Source organism: Lynx rufus, unplaced genomic scaffold, assembly GCF_022079265.1.
Source record: "Lynx rufus isolate CCGP_SWC_20201006 ecotype Redwood Valley unplaced genomic scaffold, mLynRuf1.p SCAF_1, whole genome shotgun sequence".
In the NCBI taxonomy this organism is placed as follows: Eukaryota; Metazoa; Chordata; class Mammalia; order Carnivora; family Felidae; genus Lynx; species Lynx rufus.
Window position 1 is genome coordinate 118433614 of NW_025814823.1, and position 15374 is coordinate 118448987.

A 15374-nucleotide genomic window follows, 5' to 3' on the forward strand; every position below is an offset into this window, starting at 1 on the left:
GACCTCCGTGCCATTCTGAAGAGTTTGCACTCTTCTCTGCAAGCCCTGGGGAGCCAGTGGAGATTTCCGAGAAGGGAATTTGGAAGATGCTTTTGGTAACAACTTATAGGAAAATGACAGTGCTGGGAGAGGGCAGGGCAGAGGCAGAACGGAGGCCAAGGAGCACGGTGCTCTGTGTTTCCCTCCCTGAAACGTTCATCAGTCTTCAAGTCGTTGCTTAATGCTCATCTTCTTTACTAAACTGTAAGCTAGTCAAGGGCAGGGGCCATGTGCTTCCTGTGCAGTGTCATATCCTCAGCACAGTTCCTGGTGCTCTGTAAAGAGTTGCTGAATTGAAATAGAAGGTCCTAAACTAGAGCTGTGAGTAGAAGGCAGATGATGGGTCCAAAACCACTTGGGGAGGACAATGAGGAGGATTTGGCAGATGATGGGAACTTAGCAAAGGGATCATCAGATGATGACTCAGAGTGTGCAGGAAGGAGACAGGGATGGAGCGCTGTTTACCGACAGAGTGGATGTAACCAGGAGAGTCCCATTGTGCAGAGCAGACATGAGCTAGCTACCTATGGTGTGTGCTACGTCTGAAATAAGAGTCGCCCATCGGTACGGAGCTGAGGGTGGGGCCCGCAGTGACAGTAGGGCTCTGCAGAGGGGCCAGAGTTGGGGGCAGATGCAGGAGAGGAGTGAGGTGGGATCTTCAAGGGAGAATAACCCGGAGCCTGAGGAGAGAAGTGAACAGAGGCGGGGGATGCCCCGCGGTCTCTAAGATCTGCAATGTAAGACCCTTCTCTCAGAGAAGCCACAGGAGGCAGGGCCAAAGGTACAGGATCACGGCATCCAAGGGGGAGGCTGGCACTGGTCCACACTGTTCATGACTACGGACGTTAAGCAGATGGAAAATGGAAGACAGAGCTTCAGGATTGGTCTCCTGCCTCCAAGCTTTGTTGTTCTAGTCTCTTTTTCTGCTGCCTCTGAAGCCTTTCTTCTAACAGAGGACCTGCGTGTGCCAGTGCTTCCGTTATCAGAAACCTTCCATTGCTTACCATTGCCCAAAGTCCTTTGCAACGCATTTCAGTGACCCCAGATCTGGTCTGAAAAGCCCCACCTCCTACTTTATCCTTCCCCATCTCATCGGTCTGGGGCTCTCCCTCTCCTTGTTGCATACCAAGTATTCTAGGGCCTTCATGGTTAGTGTATGCTGTTCCCCAGCCTGGAATGCCCTTCCCTTCCAGTTGCTGCTAATTACAACTCTTCTTATCCTTCAATGCCTCTATCAAATGTTACCTCTCCATTGCAAAGTGTTCTGTGATATCTCCAGTAAATAAGGTCTTTCCTCCCTTCAAGGACCCATGCAGTGTTTTGCCTAGCAATCATTTCATTCTTTCTAAGTTTCCATGGAGTTGTTGGCTTGTCTCTGTCCTCCCCTAGCTTATGTATGAAAGCAAAGAACACATTGTATCTTTGAATCACCCACAGCATGAGCTCTTGTGCGGGAAGGCAGTCAACCAGTACCAGCCAAGCATCTGAAGAGAGAAATGCCTAAGAGCAGTAGATGCTGGCAGTTCCAGCACTCCCAGTTATTTCTTTGGAAATTGTGGGGTGCCTCATAGTTATGTCTTTAGGGGTTTGCTCTATAATTAATGCCTTGGCCCAGTGGTGGGTTGCCTTATAATCATACGTGTTCCCCATGATCTCTCGAGCCATTTTGATATTGAGGATACACTATTGCACATACACTAATATTTTCCAGAGCGTTTCCCATAGTTAGACAAAATGGAAAAACTTGGTCTGGCCATCAGAAGTGCTTTATCATTCATATGTGCTCTCCTTGACGGCAGGTTAGAGAAATCCCTACACAATCCCATCGGGATCATAAATGTATCTCACGGGCCTTGAATTAGGAGGGTAAAGTTTCCCAACACTCGATTTACAGACTCAAAAAGCATCTGTTCACTCAATCTTCTACCCTCTTCTTTTGCCCCTCCAAATAGGCACTGACAGTATTTAGATGAAGTGAATATACTGATTTATTTCTCACCCACTTGCTGTCTGCAAGGAAAACATGTATTCAATAAATATATTCAACAAGGTTCAGTGAGCATCTACTATGTGCCAACAGTGTGTCTGTGTTAACAGTGTACAATATACAACTCAGGTCAATTCTTTCTGTGGTCTGTGTTTTAGGAGTTAGATAATTTCTGTTTTGTTATAGAATACTGAGAGCAGTTTAAGGTCCATGTAGACAGTTCTGCTTTTTTTTTTTTTTTTTTGCCTGCTTTGTTTTTATTTTAGGATAGACATTTATAAAACACAGCTGGCTAAATGCTAAATGCAGCTGTGAACAACGTAATTTAAATATATCTCTAATCCAACAAACCTGGCTTTTGGCAAGGAAGGGGGAAAAAAGTTAATTGCTTTTTAACACTTTAGTCTTACAAAGAGGAAAAGGGTAATATAGCCAGAGGGTATGTTCAGTGATTTTTTTTTTTTTTTTAAGTTAAGTTCACATTACTGGGATCCTGCAGTGTACGTTGGGAGGGAGTCTTCCAAAGCACTGAACTTCGGAGAAAACTCTTCCTCTATCTTTAAAATAATAGTAATCACCATTTTATGAGCATTCCTTCTAGGCTGGGCACATACTTAAGAGAGCTTTACCTGGTTTACTTCGTTGTATCCTCCAGGGGATATGCCATTTACACACCAAGTAACTAAGGTTCAGAAAAATGGACTTACCCGGAGTCACATATCCGGTTAGGGGTAGGATTGGAACTTATGCCTGGCTGCGTAACGTCAGGGCCCACACTGTAGCCACGACTGGGATTTTTCTTAATCTACCTGCATTGAGACACAACTGCACCGGAAACATGCTTGAGAGGTGAGTAATGACAAGACTGGGAAAACGGAGGGTATGGTAACTGACATCGCCTTTGCTTGAATTCTGAAGGACAGATGCAAGAAATATGCTAGTTGGCCTACCCCAAAAAACCCCAAGATAGGTGTCTTTCTCTCTTTGTATTTCAATATATAATTCTCTTCTTTCTTTGATAAGTAATATAGGTATGCGTAAAGGTTTTTTGGAAGGAAGTTCAAGACAGCATTATTAATATGGGTACCACAAACTGAATATGCAATAATATAGGGCTCATTAAATAAATTATAGGGGAATGCACTGCCACCGTTAAGAATTCTATTTTAAAAGAATATAAAATGCAACGGAGAATGCCCATGATATATTCCCAAGTGGAAAAGTAAGTTAAAAGCCTATAAGTACTGTATGATCCCATTTTTGTTTTACACACATACTATCTATATGCATAGAGAGGGACAGACAGAAACAGACATACATAAATACAGGAAAAGGACTAGAAGGACATCACTATTACCAATATTTTAATAATGATTTTCTCTGGATAATGGGTAAATTTTTTTCCGGTATTGCTTACATTTCCTATAATGAAATATATTAATGATGTAAAAGTAATTTTTAAGTAACTTATTAACCCAATAATTTCAGTAAATAAATTATTTTTGAGTATTCACTGTGTACCAGGCACTATGTATTCCAAACATTAAAAAAGAATTATAGGGATGCCTGGGTGGCTCAGTCAGTTAAGCGTTCCACTTCGGCTCAGGTCACGATCTCGCGATTCGTGGGTTTGAGCCCTGCCTTGGGCTCTGTGCTGACAGCTCAGAGCCTGGAGCCTGCTTCAGATTCTGTGTCTCCCTCTCTCTCTGCCTCTCCCCTGCTCACGTTCTCTCTCTCTCTCTCTCTGTCTCCCTCTCTCTCAAAAATAAATAAACATTAAAACAAATTTAAAAAGAAATAATAACAAAAAAGAAAATCTACTCATATCCCTGCTTCACTAACATTTTGGATGATCTCCTTCAGGTCTTTTTCAATGGAGTTTTTTATTGTGTTTTTTTTTTTAAGTTTATTTATTTATTGACGGGGTTGGGGGGGAGAGATAATCACAAGCAGGATTTGCACTGTCAGGGCAGAGCCCTCACCAGAGGGCTCAGACTCACAAACTGTGAGATCATGACCTGAGCCAAAATCAAGAGTCAGATGCTTAACCCACTGAGCCACCCGGGCACCCCTCAATGCAATTAAAAAAATTTTTTTCTTTAACATTTATTTATTATTAAGAGACAGAGAGATACAGAGTGTGAGCAGGGGAAGGGTAGAGAGAGTGGGAGACACAGAATCTGAAGCAGTCTCCAGGCTCTGAGCTGTCAGCACAGAGCCCAGTGCGGGTTCGAACTCACGAACTGCAAGATCATGACCTGAGCTGAAGTCGGTCGCTTAACCAACTGAGCCACCCAGGCGCCCCTCAATGCAATTTTTAAAACAGAGTAGTCACAAGGCAGACAGCTCCTGAGCCCTGGTCATTAGGAGTTCATTCAGCCAATAGGAGTCAACCAGCCTGATAGCCCTGACTTTGCCACTTGTACTCCGACCTCACTTCCCCCTAAACCTTATCTCCATTCTCAGCAAAAAGGATCAAGAGTGGTACCTACCTCATCAGTCTTTTGGAGGATTAAATGAGTTGCTACAAGTAAAGTGCCTTGAAGTACACACCAGATAATAACTACTATTGTTACTCTCTGTTGAATGTCTCCATTGCCATTCTGTTTTGTTTCTCATCTACTTTCTTCCAAAGAGTAAAAATAGTTATGTTTATCCTGGACAGAAGAGACCCCTATTGAAGTCATTCAGGCATATAAAGTCACCTTTGAATTTTGCATGTAGGTGAGATCACTCGGTCAAAGCCATTTGGCTTCCTATCCAAGGCAAAGCTATAAAGGACAGAGAGAGCTGCCATGGTGTACAGGAGCGTTTATACCTTTCAGAAAGTTGTGGGAGCCACGGTTGAACAAAGACCTACTTAATTGGGTTTGGAAACCTAATATATATGGCTAGTGACAGACAATAGGATATCTAAACTCTACTGCTTATGATGACTACCTCTTGCCTTTGGGCCTAGTGTTCTATTGTGTCTTATGAGTGTGGGATACTGTCTTATGACTCTTCGTAAGGAGACTGTCCAGTGGCAGGCTCTTCCAAGAAGTTTCTAGCTGTGGCACTGCCTTGCTCCAGACTAGCCACCATCATCTCCTTCCTGCATGATTCTGAGGCCTCCTACCTCACGTCCTGCTGTTTATCCTGCCCCTCTTAAGATCTGCTCTCCACCCAGGACCCAATAAGAGTCTTAAAAGTCAATCATTGCATGTCACCCCCCAATTCTAATCCCCAGTGGCTTTCCACTGCCCTCAGAAAAAAAGTCCCAACTTTCTGCATGATTCCACATGTCTGCATAATCTGTTCTTTGCGTACTTCTCCACTTTGACCACTTCCCCCTGTCCATGATGCTTGAAGTATCCTGGCCTTCTGCTGGATTCTAGAACACACCAAGCACTTGTTCACCTCAGGGCCTTACCCCATTTTCTTCCTTCCACAAAGAAGAATATTCTTCACTTTACTCTTTGCATGCATGGCGCCCCTCATTCTTTTGCTCTTCTCTTCTGCGTCACCACCTTAGAGAGGCTTTCCCTGTCTACCTAATTTGTAACAGCTTCTCTTGTTCCGGTGCCTTGTATTCCCTTTTATAGCGTAGATCTTAACAAATTTCTACTTATTTCGTTTGTTTATTTGTTGGCTTATTTGGTGTGTGTTTACATACTCTGTCTGTCTATCCCCGGTCTTCCCTACCCTGTTAGAATGTAAGCGCCCCAAGGGCAGAACCGGATCTTTCGCTTTGTTGTTGTGTTCTCTGGCAGAGCCCCTCATGGAGAAGGTGCCCGTTGAAGATGAAAGGAACGGAGGGAGAGAGGGAGGAAGGAAGTCTCCGAAAAGGGGGCTGCTTTTCCAGGCAGCCCAGTTTCCCGTGAATGTGGGCAGTGTGTCCTGTTCAGCCCTAGCATTACTGTGCAAGTTTAAAAATAAAACCCCTGGGTGGAGTGAGAAGCCTTTAAAGAGGATGGGGGAGAGATAATGAGAAACATGAGTAGCCAACGCAGGCCCAGCAGGATGTGGGACTGGCCAGGAAGAGAAAGGGACCTTGACTCCGGGGAAACACTGACTTTGGGGCTGTAATAGTCTGGCGAATGTAGGACTCCTAATTAGTCACCAGAGGTCTTTCTCTTGATCTCCAGTATAAAAAGACTTTAAAGTGGCCAACTCAGGATATGCTTCCATCCTACAACAAGACATGTTGAGAGATTTTCGACAAGACGTTCTTTACAGTTGCTAAAACGGGGGCCTCCACACCCCGCATCTGACTGCCTCTCCAGTAGAAGAAGGAAAGGCCAGGAGGTAACAGAGGCAATGAAGCCAGCTTTGGCTCACCCTCCCTCTGACCTTCCCCAGGGCCCATCCCAGCGTGGGATCTGAACCTCCCACCATAATAGGGCTCCCGCCAGACATCCTAAGGTGTATCCGCCCTCCAAAGTCTTAGCTCAGTTTTGGGGCAGTGTAAGGCGGGGAGGGTCAGGTCAATGGGTCACTAGAGACAACTCGGACATCGCCTTGGAAACGCTCTCCCCCCACGTGCACTGCCTACAGTTGGATCCACCCTGAACCAGCTGTGTGTTAAATCCTCAGGCCTTAGTGGGAGGTGGGGAGGCATCTGGGGAAGGTCAGAGTGGGTCAGGAAGGGGTCCACCTCTTTTAAGGAAGACCATCAATCTTCAGGCCTTCGTGAGAAGTCTGACGACCCAGGGGAACAGCAGGCTAAAAATCCATAATCTCGGCCTGGTCCCTGTGGTGCAAGGATGGGCCGAGCTGAGTGTGGGGGCTGCCAACATCCCCTCCTTCAGACTGTGGCCTGGACCCCTTCCCATAATCCATCTCTCTATGCTGCTCCAGCAGCCAAGTGATGCGCTCATGGTCACCTGGTGCAAGCAAATATTTGCAAGCCTTTACAACATTGATCACCACTGGGTTTTTTCCATATCCACAGCTATGTGATGGTCAAGAGGGCCACAGAGGAACGGGTATGGAGAGAGACAGCTGGAGCTTTGCACACCATGCTTAACCTCCAAGCCACTCTCCAGAGGCAGCTCTTGTAGAGAAGGAACCCAAAGTCTAAAAAGGACCAGTTCCGTACCCAAGGTCACTCCGGAGGGAGGGGCGGAGTACTGGACAGCCCAAATGCAAGATCCAGTGCAGGCCAGCCTCCTGCAGACTGTCCCTTTCATCCCTGTAGTTGATTTTCAAATGATTTAAGCTCAAAGCCCCAGGCCAGGGCCCTTGAGCAGCATTTCTGAGTAGTCTGTGCCCTGAGAAACCCCGTGCCTGTCTGTGCGTGGGAATCCCAAAGCCCTTTTGTGGATTGAGCAGAAGGAGCCTGCTGGGGTTGACTCCTTCTTTAATTGTTTGTTGGAAACGCCCTCAGCCTAAAACTGCTGAACAAATGGCCTGTGTCTGTTCCATGCTTCAGCTCTGTAAGGGGTCTGTTGCTTTCTCGGCTAGTTCTAGTTTCCTGACCTGAGGCTTTTAAGTGCTGAGAAAGCACAGGGTGATAATTGCCCCTTGCGACAAAAAAAAGCTGATGGAGGAACAGCAGGACAGCAGGTGACCACCTTCATGCCCCAGGACCATTTTGTAACATCAAATACATTCTTATGAAGGCTTCCAGAAAAGCATTAGCCAGACTGCAAACCTGTTGGTAGCAATAATTAATATTTTATTGGGCAAATACTGTGCTGTGTGTTGCATACTGAAACATTTTTGGGGCTTTACATGTACTGTCTCACTGAAGTCTTAGGGCAGCCCCGTGAGAGAGCAGCCCCTAGTGCTGATAATGGAACCCAGTATGGACTTCTCCTGGCCACAACCTGAGGAAATAGGTGCCCCTATTCTCTCTATTTTACAGTAACTTGGCCAGGGCCACGTAGCTATTGAGGGTTAGAGCCAAAATTCATACCCGGTCTTGCGCCAGAGTGCATGCTGTTGGCCATTTTGCTACCCTACCATTATGCACCACTGACTGTCACCCTGAAATAATGAAATAATGAGAAGAGTCTTGGGCTTCCATGTTAGCTCTCTTTCCAAGGAAGTTAGGACTCTGCTTCCAGAGCCCTCAGCAAAGACATCCAGGACCAGCCAGGGAAAATGGCAGCAAGGTTTTTTGGCCAACTGAGTGGAGATTTTGCCTTTGCTCCTGCAACTTAAACACCTTATCACCAAAGGCCAAGAAGCCTGGGCCGACTCAGCCCGTGACTCTGAACCAGGGGAATGTTCTCTGGGCTGCAGACTTGCTCTGTGTGGGCTCCAGGGAATGACTGGAGCCTTCATCTCCGCTCTCCCACAGTTGCCATTTCTAAACTCTGACAGAGATTCTGAGGAAGTAAAAGAAGAGTCTTGTTTTCTAGAGGCTCTTTATGTCCCCAGAGGTATTGGTGCAGCACTTTGCACACATTGATTAATCAACGCAGACTGCTTGTGTTCCCATCAGACCGATGGCAAAGGCAGAGATGCTGTGGTCCATCTGCCCCCATGGGTGTGAGGCCCGGAACACGCCAGATCAATGTCTCCCTTCTAGGTGCCTGACATCACTTGTTTCCCTTTGATGCCCATCAGCCAAAAGAAGTTATTCATCTCTAAGCATGAATAATACCACTAAGCTGGATTTTTCCAGGCAACCAAAGTGAGTTCTCTGAAGAGCTGAGAGTAGGCTGGCTAAGCCAGAGTAGGTGGCATATGGCCTGGGGTCCATGAGGGGTGTGGTCTCCTAAGTCAGGGTCACAGGCCCTAGACACAAACTTGTCAGCTTTGCTTTCACATGTGGTGCACCCTTTTCTAGAACTGTGAGGAGCAGCAGAGAGCCGGAGATCCCACTTCTGTCCTGGGCCTTGGATTTCTCAATCCAAGATTCTATGAGTCACTCATTCATTCATTGGGCCAATATTTACTGAGCACCTCTGTGGCTAGGCTCTGTCCCAGGGATACAGCACGAAACAAGATGGATGATATCCTGCCCTTGTGAGGCTCACGTTCCAGACAATAGCAAGTGTTTAAAAAGTTGACAAGATAAATACAGACTGAGGCAAGTCCCATGATAGAGACGGGAAAGGAAGCCTCTTTGGGGGAGTTGCTGAGAGAGGTGAGGCCCAAGGATGAAAAGATCTGCTATGTGAAGAACAGGGTTGGGGCACCTGGTGGCTCAGTCGGGTAAGCATCCGACTTCGGCTCAAGTCATGATATCACGGTTCACGGGTTTGAGCCCTGGGTTGGGCTCTGGGCTGACAGTGCCGAGCCTGCTTGAGATTCTCTCCCTCCCTCTGTCTCTGCCTCTCCCCTGCTCATGCTCGCTCACTCTCTTTCCCTCTCTCTCTCTCTCTCTCTCTCTCTCTCTCAAAATAAATAAATAAATAAGTAAACATTAAAAAAAAAAAAAAAAAAAAGAACAAGGTAGAGCATTCCAGGCGGATGGAACAGCAGTCACAATGTCCAAGAGGCTGGTAAGGACGTGGAACCTCAGAGGAACAGACAAGAGGCCAGTGGGGCTCGAGTGGGTGGGAGAGGTAAGAGGAGCAGAGTCAGGGGATCCTGCTCCCCAAGAGGCTTTGGGCTGCTTATTCACCTTCCTGAAAATCACCTCTCTTTTCCAAAGTGTGCCCCGCTTGCCCCCACAACTCATCCTTGCTTAGCCAGATCCAGCCCCTCTCCAGGAAGAAAAAGGAAGAGAGTTCTTTTTGTGGCAGGCGGGGCTCCTGGCAAAGGCGTTGCGTTCACTTTTACATGGGGGCTCCTGAGTGCATTACGCCAACGATACCTGGCACTGACGAGAAGTTTCCCAGCAATGGAGATGGCGTGCGTGTGGTAGTGGGGCGCTCAGGCACCACCCAAGTGGGAACTCGCCGGCTGCGGGCCCATCTTGCCACTGCTCCCGTGAGCTCACCAGTGAGGCAGCATTTGGCATCAGGTCCTTTGCACTGCTCCTTTCAGATGCTTCTCTGCCCACTTGCACCCCTAGTGCCCTCAGCGGTCTCTCTGGGCTCCCTGCCCTTACCTCTTTCCCCTTCATAACCGGAATCTCTGCCATTCTCCACAGCCCCCACTGAATAATGTGCCTCTGGAATGCATGCCTGCTCCTGCACCTTCAGACAAAGTACAGCAAGCAGACGGGTTATATTCGGAGGCCCCCCTGTGTGTCCTCCAAGTGTTGCCAAATGGGGGGCTGCCCGGCCAACCTGTCCGAGCTGCCAAGCTGGCTCATTAACCGTTGACAGGACAGAACTGTCCCCGTTTGACCCTTCCCAATGGAGCCTTGACAAACATCTAGAATGTGCTCTGTTGAGGGTCGACAATGGCTAGAACTTCATTCCCTAGAGGCGAAGCAGCCAACCCCAAGTTTGTGAACTCAAAAAGTCTGATGTCTTGCTTTTGGAAAGACCCACTGCTAAAGCATGCCTTTGACGTCTCTATCCCAGCATTCCCTTTGTTGAAAGGAGTTTGCTGTATCCAGGATTCCTTCCTTCTTTGGCCTTCTGTGGTTCTCACTTGAAGGACCCAAACTGTCAACCCAGCTGCCATGGTCTGGCCCCCTCCTGGGCCTTGCTCTCTGACCCGTCCCCCTTCTTCCCTACATTCATTCTTCCCTTCCTTCTTCCAGCCATACTGGCCTTTCCTCCACCCCTTGGCAATGCCGCACTTCCTCACACTGTGTGACCTTTGCAGTATTTTCCCTCCGTCTGAAACACTCATCCCTCACCCAGTGGACGCTTGCCCATCACCTACATCTCAACCCAAGCGTCACGAACTCACCAAAACCTTTCCAGACCACATGACTGGGTCCGGTACTGCATATGCTTTCCTGAGACACGCAGGAGAATTACTGCGTGATTGAGTCCGTGTCCCTCTCTAGCCTCTAGCTTTCAGGAAGGCGGGAACCGTCCGTTCCAGGCTGTATCACAGCCCCAGTGTCTAGCATGCTCCCTGGCACACTGGCAGTAGCTCACAAATGAGGTGAATGAACCTGAGGTGAAGGCACTAGTGACCCTCAAGTAACCCCCCTCCCAGTCCCCATTCTCTGTCCTCTTTATCAGGCTGCTTCTTTATTTCTTTACTTTCCCTTCCCTCCTCTCTCCTCCCCCTCGTCATCCTTGCTGCTCATTCCTTCTTCCTTCCTGGGACTTAGACTATCTGTGAGTCCCATGAACACTGTTTAAAGTCAACAGAAGTTGACTCCTGAGTTAAAGAGACGAGAAAGTTGTCATAACTTGGTATGATGTGTTGGCCTCAAACTAGATCACTCCAAACTCAGGACCTGGGGGTGAACCTAGGCTCTCACCATAGTAGTTTTCCAGGGCTTCCCCAACAAGTACCACAGACTGGTGGCTTAAACAACAGAAGTGTATTGGCTCACAGTTCTGGAGGCCAGAAGTCCAAGGTCAGGGTATCAGCAGGGCTGGTTCCTTCTGAGGGCTGGGAGGAGAAGCGTTGTTCCAGGCCTCTCTCCATGACTTGTAGATGGCCTTCTTTTCCCTGTGTCTTCATGCCATCTTCCCTCTAAGTATGTCTTTCTGTCCCAATTTCCCCATTCTATAAGGATGCCAGTCATGCTGGCATTAGGGCTCACCCTAATGACATCATTTAAACTTGATATCCTCTGTAAAGGCGTCTCCAAATAAGGTCACATTCTGATACTCTGCAGGTTAGGACTTCAACATGTGAATTTAAGGAGAGGACGTAGTTCAGCTCCTAACACCTGCCTTCCACCTGCCCATTGCCCCAGCCCTTTCTGATTGATTGAATGAGAAAAAAGTAGGGGAGCACAGGGCCGCATCATCTTCTGAGGAAGTTACACGGGGGCCTGGGAATGGAAGCGGACCAGAGAGGAACGTGAACCAGAGAAAGGCACCCAAGAGCGAGAAGGGAAGGCTGAAGTGACCAACAGGTAAAACTCCGCTGATAGGAGGTTCCATGATGGTGCTCTGGTAATCTGCTTGTCCAGAGTTCATACCCCAGATTGGCCACTTCCTAGCAGTGAGGCCTTTCCCCTCACTTGTAAAAGGTGGATAATAATTGCACCTAACTTATGGGGTGGTTGTGAGGGTTGAGTGAGGGAATAGCATGAAGGGGTTGGCCCTGTGCCTGGCACATAACAACTCGGTGTGCAGTGTGGACACTGTCGTGGATGTTGCAACACGTGGAGGGCTAGTCCGAGGAAGATGGTAATTCAGGAAGGAGGGGATGACAAGGAAGAGGCCACTTGTCCCTGACTCAGACCAAATGACTCTGTGTTCTCGTTCACAGCAATGAAGGGAAAAGAACCAGAGCCATGGTCAGACTTGGGTTTCCTCAACTGTCCCCTGTGGACCAAAGATGGAATCACCTGGGTCCTACCCAGGAAATGCAAAATCGTGGGTCCCTCCGGAACCTGACTAAGTCGGGACTTCGGTGGGCCGGACCTGGGTACCTGATTTTTTAACCAAGCTCCCCTGTGATTCTCATGCACATTTGTTTGCAAACTATAGGTCCTGGAGAGACAGAGGGGAGTCTTGTCTGAGGTCCCCCCACACACACCTGTACAGCTCTGGTGCAAGAGGGGCTTGCTCCTCACGCCTGTCCCCACCACTAGCATTCCTTGGACAAAGTCAGAGGTCGTGAGCAGTTATGCAGAAAACAAATCTCTGTCACATTTTAAACGTTCTCCTTAGAGGGGTCGCACCAGCAGATCGAGTCTTTTACAGACACCAAGTTCTGGATGGCCCATCCCTTCTCTCTCTACGACTGGAGTCACCCAGTCTTGACGTCGAGCTGAGCTCAAGCTGACCTCTGACCTCAGGCCTGCAGAGTTGAAGCGGGGTGCTGGCCCAGCAGCCTTGTGCCTCTGCCTCTGTGTCTGTCGTCAGGCACCATTTCCTCTCTTCTTGGGCATCATCTGCTGACTGGTTCAGGAAAACCTGAGGCCCCTCTTGTTCCCCCGTGACTGCATTCGTGTCTTGTTCCTGAAGACCTGGTCTCAAAAGCTGTAGGTCCTCAAAGTGGAGAGTCTGACTGTGGGCCAAGCTGGGGGGGGGGGGGGCCAAGCTGCCTTTCTTTCTTTCTTTTTTTAAATTTTTAAAAAAACGTTTATTTATTTTTGAGAGAGAGAGATAGAGTGTGAATGGGGGCGGAGCAGACACACACACACACACACACACACACACACACAGAATCCGAAACAGGCTCCAGGCTCTGAGCTGTTGGCACAGTCTGATGTGGGGCTGGAACCCACGAACCATGAGATCACGGATCATGGCATGAGCTGAAATCAGATGCTTAACCGACTGAGCCACCCAGGCACCCCCTGGGGTCTGCCTTTCTTAGGAGAGTTTCCAAATCCTGGCCTACTTTCCTAGGTCTTCAAATATCACCTGTCGTCACCAAATTCCACCTGTCTCCACTGTCCTCCAGTGATCCGATAAAACATACATGGCAAATCAGGTGGGAGCACAGCCTGGGTATGACATGTGGCTCTGTCACTTGGTGACTGCGTGAACTTCGGCAAATGGCCCAGCCCAGCAAGCCTCAATTCCTACTTCCCAGGGTTGTTATGAGAATTCAGCAAGGTCAGATACATAAAGCCAAGTCGGGTACCCGGCACATAGTAAGGGCACAGGAAACATAAAGTGTCACTTTGGACTTTGGAACAAAAGGACTTGTGTACAGCATGTTCAGAACTCACCTTTCACTAATAGCAAATACATAGTAGTTACTATAAGCCAGGCACTAAGAGCATGACTCATTTGAGCCTTTCAGCGACAAGGTTGGTACTTTTTTACCCCATTTTACAGATGCGGAAACTGAGGCACAAAGCCACAGGATTAATAAATGGCACAGTCTGAATCTGAACCCCAGGGAGCCCCGCTGCAGAATCTATGCACTTGACCACTATATTAGGCTGCCTCTCTTAATTCGGAATATTTAGGAATCAGACACTTCATATTCCCTTCCTTCCTCTTCTGTCTCTGTAGACCACTGGCCTGGATGCTTGCCCTTGTTCCCATACCTTGGACCCTGCCTCCCAGCTGAGTTGGACATCCTGTCAGTCCACACTCACTCTCTGTTACCTGCCCCCCCCCCAGGTACGTGCCCTCCCTTTTCTGTGGCTGAGTGGGCTCAATCCAGTTGTACCTTGAGATGGGACCCCTTGTCAGTACTCCATGAGCATGTGTTGATTAGTGAAAAACGGGGGGAAAAAGTCTTCATTCACCTATAATTTGTTTCACGTGTAGGCATTAGATTTCCCTAAAACCGGGTATGCCTGCGGCACCCGTGACAGATTGCTTTTCCAGCTGCTTAACTCAAGGAGCATTGCGTTGGCCAAGCAACACCCTTTGATAAGGTGGATGGGGAATGCCTTACACTCTGTACCGTCCCTCACTCCTAGAGGGTGGCCCAGCAGGCCTGGCAGCTCCGTGATCCTCCACGGTTTACTAGCATCCACAGAACGCATGTGAGCCAGGAGAGCGGGCACACTCTCCATCCTGGGTCAGGCATCCCATCACTTTTAGTGTAGGTGGAGCCTAAGATGCCGTCCACCCTCACCACTGAAAGCATCATCATCGTGGTTGATGCTACTGGCCTGTGATGTCAAACCACTTAAGCAACCTCGTAGCGCTTCCTTAAATCCTTTTCGGAACCAGGCAAGCCGTATCTGTATGTATGCACAGCAGATCTGGGAGAGAGTTTACAAGAAACTCTGTTTTTCTCCCTTCATTATTTGTGTATCAGTTTGGCCTTTGATCAAGTACTTCATCTGCAAAGCCATTTACTCATACTAGGAAAGGCAGGGTCAACAGAAGAAAGCCTCCAGTGCTCACCAGCTGCCCTCAGCAGCACCTTTGATGATCTTGCCTTCAGATATACAATCTGAAAAGGGGAATTTCCTCAGAAGCCGTCAATGACCAACACAAAGAAAACAAAGGAAAAGGGAATTTGTGACTGTGAATCACAGTCTCCACCAAAATCCACACTCATTCACCCAGACAGTCCCAGTAAACAGCCGGCCAGCCCTTCACTGGACACCACTTTGCAAAGCCGGGCTTATTTCTTTTCAACCCTTTGCCACCATCAGGGCTGGCTGAGCCTCACACAAAGCCCCGGTCGTCCTCTGGCCAATGCTCGCCTCTCCCACCGCTGTTTGCAGAACTACATCATAAACAATCACATCTCTGTAGGGAATGAAAGGGAAAGTGCCAAAGCAGAAAAAGAATGCAGAAGAGTGTGTGGGGAGGTTGGGGGGGGGGGGCGGCGCAGTGGTTAAAGCAGCTAGAGAAAGCACTGAATGTTTACATTCTGCTGAGTCACGCAGGGAGCTCTTAGACCCCAGTGCCCAGATAAGGTGAGTTCCTCTTGGTTCTCTGAAAAATGGGCACTTGATGCC

At 48.2% G+C, this 15374-nt stretch overlaps 1 protein-coding gene across 5 annotated transcripts in view; it reads right to left on the bottom strand.

Annotated features, from left to right (window-relative positions):
* The window catches only part of FGF1 (fibroblast growth factor 1), an 89146-nt gene extending 77750 nt beyond the window's left edge, over nucleotides 1-11396 (bottom strand). For all 5 annotated transcript variants that reach the window (XM_047086295.1, XM_047086302.1, XM_047086283.1 and 2 more), the window contains exon 1: nucleotides 11295-11396. The gene's annotated coding sequence lies outside the window, so the exon portion shown is untranslated. The remainder of the gene's footprint in view (nucleotides 1-11294) is intronic.
* Between the last annotated feature and the right edge of the window lie 3978 nt (nucleotides 11397-15374).